Source organism: Alexandromys fortis, unplaced genomic scaffold (genome assembly GCF_014885135.2).
Source record: "Alexandromys fortis isolate MF-2015 unplaced genomic scaffold, M_Fortis_MF-2015_v1.1 scaffold_52, whole genome shotgun sequence".
Taxonomy (NCBI): domain Eukaryota; kingdom Metazoa; phylum Chordata; class Mammalia; order Rodentia; family Cricetidae; genus Alexandromys; species Alexandromys fortis.
In genome coordinates, this window is record NW_026067929.1 from 3,545,046 (window position 1) to 3,552,610 (window position 7,565).

At 39.1% G+C, this 7,565-nt stretch overlaps 1 pseudogene; it reads right to left on the reverse strand.

Annotated features, from left to right (window-relative positions):
• Positions 1–7,565, reverse strand: part of LOC126503283 (zinc finger protein 728-like) — a 46,841-nt pseudogene that overhangs the window by 1,628 nt on the left and 37,648 nt on the right.

Here is a 7,565-nt window from a genome sequence, read left to right on the forward strand (position 1 = left end):
TTTCAATATAAATAATATTACATTCAAATTTCTAAAGCTGAATTCAGTGGAGCCGAATTAAAAGCACCATGATAGATTAAAATTATGTAACTAGTAGTTAAAGACAAATCATGACAATATAGAACATAGGAACAAATGAATTTCCATCAATGTCAAACATATAAGGAACATATTAATGTCAACCATTAAGCAAACAAAACTATGATGGTATTTTAAATGAGTCACATAAATACATACAGAAATTTTATGTCCAGATGACCACAAAGTATAAAAGTAGTCCAAGTGGGAAGACACATAATTTAAAACTTCATATATGTTAGATGGGTAGACATTTAATCTTGAAAGGTATGAAAATTCAGCTGCATAACTAGAAAACTGTGTATTTCAATATTAAATAATATATTTCAAGGACTAAAGACAGAAGGATTTATGCAAATTTCATGAATGAGAATCTATTGACTAACTTATGAAAAATAAATCATGTTTAGCTAGAAATTACAGAACTTATTTACTATAAACAGAAGCTGACCTGACGGCAGGACAGAGCATGACAGAATCAATGCATCATAAACATCCTCTTCTCACAGCAGAACACAAACGAAATCCTTAAAACTGTATGTCCAATGAGGACTACTGAGAACTCAAGAAAAATGGCAATGGGTTTTTGATCCTACTGCACGTACCGGCTTTGTGGGAGCCTAGGCAGTTTGGATGCTCACCTTACTAGACCTGGATGGAGGTGGGTGGTCCTTGGACTTCCCACAAGGCAGGGAACCCTGATTGCTCTTTGGGCTGACGAGGGAGGGGGACTTGATTGGGGGAGGGGGAGGGAAATGGGAGGCGGTGGCGGGGAAGAGACAGAAATCTTTAATAAATGAATAAATTAAAAAAACTGTATGTCTATCAGAACATTGTGAGTTAATGTTGCTGATAGAGCCTGGCTTTCTGCTGGATCTCTGGCCTCTCACCCTGACCTCTGTCCCCTCATTCCTACACACCTGTTTCCATGGCAGCTGCTCTTAGTCTCTTCATGTCTGAAGGTCCTCGTCCTTGCTCCAGAAATGTGACCAGGTATGGCTTAGAGGAGGCAAGTCCTGTTTATGGGAAAAGAGAACATCATTATTAGTGTGTTCTGGGATCACGAGTCCTCTCTAGGACTGTATATATAAGGAAGGAGAGGATATAGTCAATGATTATAGAGGATTAGTTCTTCATGAATTTCCTGACAGGGCCATCAGAATGCTTACTTAGGAGGAAATGAGGATGTGCAGGTCCTGAGCTTCATGCTCCACAGTTACAAAGAAAAATACTAAAATCAAAGGGTGTGGTATTCTTTTTAACATGGATGCTTCCCACTCAGGCCCCTTATGACATTACCCCCAATATAAAGGGTACGTCTAAAAACAAAGGGAAGGTGTTACGAACACGAGAAGAAATAAAATCATTGTAAGGCATATGAATACTCTCCTTAAGTTCCCTAAAATTTGCCCCATAAGTTTCATTGTTTGAAGCACAAGCACCCTTGAGATACTGTAGAAAGAAATCAAGTTTTATGTTGAACGTTAATTAAGAGTTCACCATGGAAGTTTCCCTCCCCTATGTGGTAGAATATTACTTCATTTTGTGTTACTTTTGTTCATCCCCTGGAACATTTGACTAAAGATGGAAAGATATGTTACATTTGTTTGACTAAATAAAATTCACCTGTGCTCAGGAAGCTGCGTCAGCAACGAGCTGACTAAAAGAGGTTGGAAGGAACCAGGTGGAGAAAAGCTTTTAAGTCCGGGTGTGGAGAAGAATGAGAGCTTTCCCATAGACACAGCAAGGAGAGGAGGTGAGCTATTTATTCTTTCCCTCCGCAGAGGGGAAGTCCACCTCAGCTTCTGAATCTTGAGTTTCTTAGAAGGACAGAGATTTATACAAGTTCCCTTCATAGCTTTGAAAGAGGCGGGGCACGAGGGAACAGAACTCCCTCAGGCTGCAGCTCCTGTGGCACAAGCACTGCTGGCAGCGCTGGAGCTGCAGTTCCTGATTAGGAGAGTCAGGGCCTAAAGACAGCAATGATTTAAACATAGGACAACCCACCCAGGAACACAAGGTTGCTGAAATTCTCCAACATCACATCCTTGTACAAAGTCCACTGATCAGGGTCCAGCAATTCACACTCCTCTGCAGAGAAATCAATGGCCACATCCCTGAAAGACAGCATTTCCTGAAATGAAGAAAATGAATAAATACTATGTATTATACTAATTAAAACAGGAAGAAAAACACAAATTACGAGAGGTATCTGTATTCTGGATATAAATCTAAAGGTCACCAAGAGTGAGAAGAGAGCCGGAAGCCCTTCTGGTATAGGTAAAAAAAATCCCTAAAATATGTCCTATGTAGTATTGTGATGTTGCACAGGATTCATTATTAAGAACAGTGAATGACAGAAGACCCTGAAACTACAATGAAAATTTCACTTTTAAGAACCATAAACTGGAGAGTGATTGTATCTCCAGAAGAGGAGTGTTAAGGCTGGAAAGATTGTTTAGTACTAAAAAGCACTGACTGCTCTTCCAAAGGACCTCGGGAGGATTCCCAGCAGCCACATGGCTGCTCACAACTGTTTGTAAATACAGTTCCAGAGGATGAGACAATCCCTTTTACAAGGATACTAGCATTACAACCAGGCACACAACATGGATAAATAAATAATAAAAATCTTGAAATAAAATAAGCATTTTTGTCCCATGCTAATATCATTATACACCAAACATAACATACATTTCTCATGTTAGAGAGCCATGGTCATGGAGAGGGTACTGCTCAGCCCATATGAACAACCACAAACGGTATATACAATGAGGGTGCAGATCTGATCCAGCAAGTCTGGGCTGAGGTTTGGCTTCCTGGGCATGCACAGAGTGATGCAAATGTCTGTGCCAAGGGACTTGATTTTCTGCCACAAGAGGCAGAACAATAAATGAAAAATTTGTAGACAAAATGGAATTATGAATATTTTTAACAAATTTCTAATTAGTAAATTTAGCAATAAATTTAGTCACTGTGGGGACTTACACTGCCTCAACTTTTTCAGATGCCCTGACGAAAGGACGAAAGGAATGATACAGAAGGCACAGCTTGAAGGAAATGACTGATGTTTATCCACTAAGAAGCCTGGAGCAGATGTTTGTGTGTCCTGTCCTCCTATCCGCCCCCCTTGCTTTCCGGGCCACCTGCAAGTGCTGCATTTATTAAACGTGGGTGTCTTTGCTTTGGTCTAATCTGATCTGATTGGAATTCTTTTCGCAGGTGGAGAGGCTCCTCTTAATGATTGTTTCTAACAATAATAACACCCGAAACAGAACAGGTTATTAGCAGGTTAAGTAATGTGGTTGGATAGTTTATAGATATAATCCCTTATTGGTAAAGAACCTCAGTGATTATCACACCACTAAATAAAATGCAGGATGGGCATTTGTTGTGTACTAATTGGCAGGTAGCAGTATCATCTTACTCAGGATCTATAATCACTGTGGTAGTTTGAATAGGTATGGCCCCCATGAATTCTTATGTTTGAATGCTTGGCCCATGGGAAGTGGCATTGTTAGTATGTCACTGTGGAGTCAGGCTTTGAGGTCTCATACATGCTCAAGCCAAACCCAATTCTTGCTGCCTTTGGATCACGATGCAGAACTCTCAGCTCCTTCTCCAGCACCATGTCTGTCTGCATGCCACCCACCGTGATGATAATGGACTAACATGTCTGAACTATAAGCTCACCCCAAATAAATGTTTTCCTTTATAAGAATTGCCATGGTCATGGAGTCTACTCACAGCACAGAAACAGTCACTAAGACAATCACTATCCAAAGGATACCTTTTAAAAAAAAACACTCCATAGGTTTTGCCTAAAATTACAGCTAAAAATCTTATAGAGATTACTTTTAATGCTTTTATAAATGGATTTTCGAAAGAACAGGGGGGCCTAAGTTTTATATAAAATTCCACATACTCCATAGAAAATACTTTACTTATTCCTGGGTTGTAAAACTCAACAGTATAAAGTTGCTATTATCAATAAACTTTTTAAAAGTATTTTCCAACCATTGAATATTTTGATTAACCTTATATGTAAATTATCACATGAAGCATAGAAGCATATCTGTTCTCTATAAATTCTTAATTTCAGGATTAATAAATTCATTAGGTATGGTGAAAAAAACGTATCAAAAATTCAGCTTGACGCTTGTAAAAACAGGCTAATAGTTAAATCTATTACTAGGAAATTTTCATTTACTACGGTACACTACAAATATGATTCAACTCTCGTTTAAGAAGATAGGTCTATTACGTAACACTGCAGAATATAGACGTTTCAAAGAGTAGCCGCATGGCTTGCCTCCATCTTGAGTAATGACCCCATCAGGATAAAAACAACCATGGACGTAGCAGCCATCTTTAGAAAGATTGAAGAACACCTGCCATGTGACCTCACCATCATTTGGGTTAAGATGACTATGATGGATAAAGCCAACTAAGGAGTGCCTATAAACCTGACTAGTACATGATTTAATTGTATTTTATTTGTAGCCTAAGCTGTCAACAGCAGGTCTCTACTGTATTTTAGATTAGAATAGATTTCTATATATCATTAAATTCCTAAGGTTATAAAGATACATTAAGCTAACCAAAAACTGACTGATATACACATGTTTAAAAATTTGTGTCTTTGTTAACTGTAAGTTATTTTGTTGTTAACGCTAGACTTCTAAAGTTTTTAAAATAAAAAAAATCAAAACATGTATGATTAATAAGGTTTAAGTTCCTAAGGTCTATTCAGGCTAGCAGAATATATGAATATTCTTAAAAATATATGACTAGAATCTTTGGTTTTATTCAAAGTCTTAGTTCCATGGTAAGGGATCTTCAATTCAAAATTTTTTTTTTTTTTTTTTTTTTNCGGGAAGGCTGAATCAGGAAGAACTCAACACAGACACTCAAATTCCGCTGCCTGAAGCTCCTCCTCAGAACCCACTTTAACTCCTCTGTTGCCTAGCTTTCCTCTCCCTTCCTCTTTCCCTTAACTGAGCTCCAAATGGAGAAGTCTACAGAGCGTAGAAAATGCGTGTTTGCCTCTAAACGTGCAATGCAGAGGATCTTACAAGCGTCCCTTCTGCTGAAATTAGGTGCCTGTGTTTTAAAATAATTTTTTTTGGGGGGGGCGGTTTCAAGACAGGGTTTCTCTGTGGTTTTGGAGCCTGTCCTGGAACTAGCTCTTGTAGACCAGGCTGGTCTCGAACTCACAGAGATCCGCCTGCCTCTGCCTCCCGAGTGCTGTCAATTCAAAATTTTAAGGCTCAAGTTTAACAGGGATAAAACTAAAATCCTCATCTCATTGAAGCTACTAACTTATTATAAGTTGTGAAAGATAATTAAAACAAACAAGTTAATAGCAAGTCACATTATAAATGACTCATTTCTTCCATGTAATCCAAACCATGTTTGTAGTCAAGCTCAGCACAAAAGCAATTCATTTATGAGAACAAGGTGTAGTCTTCTATACCTGTTTTCACATAGAGAAGTAAGTAACTACACAGAATGTTTATTTAAAATTAGGAATACTTTATAGATGGCCCTCAAAATCATTAGAGACATAAGGAATATAGCATTTAAAATATTTAATAATTGACAAGGACCATCTGGATTCCACTTCCTGCTTTAACTTCTCCTTCTCAGATTGATGGGAAACTGGAGATTTATCCATTTAGCAGCAACACTAACAAAACAAATAAATAAATATGATGCCTTTAATTGCTAAAATGTAATACTGGTGTTCTTTTATGGAACAAAATTTTAAAATAACAGTGTAATCAGGCCTGTGATTAAAAAACTAATGAATAATAAAATGAATCTACAAAAAATTTAAAATCTTTCCTCTGGGTAATAGGACGGGCTAAAAATAAAAAATGCAGAGACAAGGCCATGTTTTCCAAATTTCCTTAGAGGCCAAAGAGGTTGAAAAGAAATTACAACTATTAGAAGTTATATTATCTTCAGATTTTCACCTCTGAGAATCTGTTCTATCAGAGTATCTTCAGGATGTAGTAAACACGAACGCCTGCCAGCTAGTTTTCCTCCACAGAATAGCTACACTTTGAGACTGTTCACATTTTTTTTATCATTTATAATATCAGTTGGATATATAATTTAGTGTTTACTTGAAAAGCTATTTTCTACTTTAGAATTTTTTTTCACAACTTCTATGCATCCTATTACATAATAGGAGAGAATGCCTGAACTCCAAATTGAAATTGTCCTAAATTTTGAACACTTATTAGTGATCAGACACTGGCAAGGAAGGAGATTAAAGGGGGCTCACAAACACCTACCCCCATTAATGGAATCATTTTCTACATTTAAAGGCATTATTTTATTCCAAGCTTCTAGTGCACAACTAGTACTAAAGAGACGTTAGCTTGATGTCTGAAACTATGTGCATGTACGGACCCTTCTCTGCGGTAAATTTTGCAGCGATCTGATAAAATTCACTAGGGGCATGGATAGCTCCTCTCCCTGACTAGTCAGCTATGGAACACAGTACAAAGATTTGGGAGCTCCAGTAAAATAAACGTCGTGTCGTATCTGGAACTTCACTTTGTCAAATAACACTAAGCATGTCCTTCCTAGGTCTCTCATTATAACCAAATATTAATACAGTGCAGTAGGGACCAGAAACTCCCCTTTCTTCTCTAGACCAATGAGAATCCTGACTACAGCCATGCAGAGTGAGTCCGCTGGTAGCAGCAGGCTTCCCCGGAGGAACTGAACAGTGAGCTCCCTGCACAGCCTCGGGGGCCGGCAGCTTACCCGCCCGGTCCGGGAGCGAGATCCCGGGACGACTGGAGCAGCAGGAGACCCAGCACCGACCCCATCGCCCTCTCCCTAGCGCGGACCTAAATCCTGGCGCAACCTAGGTCTGAACAGCACCTCCAAAGTGAGCTTCTTCCTGTTTCCCACGGCCCGGTGCCCACTCCTTCCACGATGGACCTACAGGCTCCCCCTGCACGATCCCTCAGACCTGTTGGGCTGCTCTGCACCCTCAACCAACCTGAGCTCAGAGATGCAACCCCAGCAGGGTAGTAAAACACTTGAGTCCAAATTGGAGAGAGAAGCGCGTGAGAGTGTAAACTGCAAAGAAGGGAGTCAGAAAGCATTACAGCGATCCTTGCTTGTGACGTCACAATATGTGAAACTACATTTCCCATAAGTCTGTGTAATAAAGATTCAGGCAGTCGCTGGGAGCACGTGACCTTGGGAAAGACTTGAAACAAGCGACCTGATTGATCACCATTGGTAGAGGAAGACACACAGGGAGTCAGGATGCTCTTAAAATCTTCAGAATGCAAACTGAGGTGTTTGGATGTGAGTGGAGACCTTACAGTTCTGTTTATTACATCTATTAGTTATTTTTGTCACTTTACTGTGATTTCACACACAGGTCTGCTTGGTATAGAAACTTACTCCAGAGTAAAACATTCATTTAGACTCTTTTTACTTTGAGACAATTACAAGAA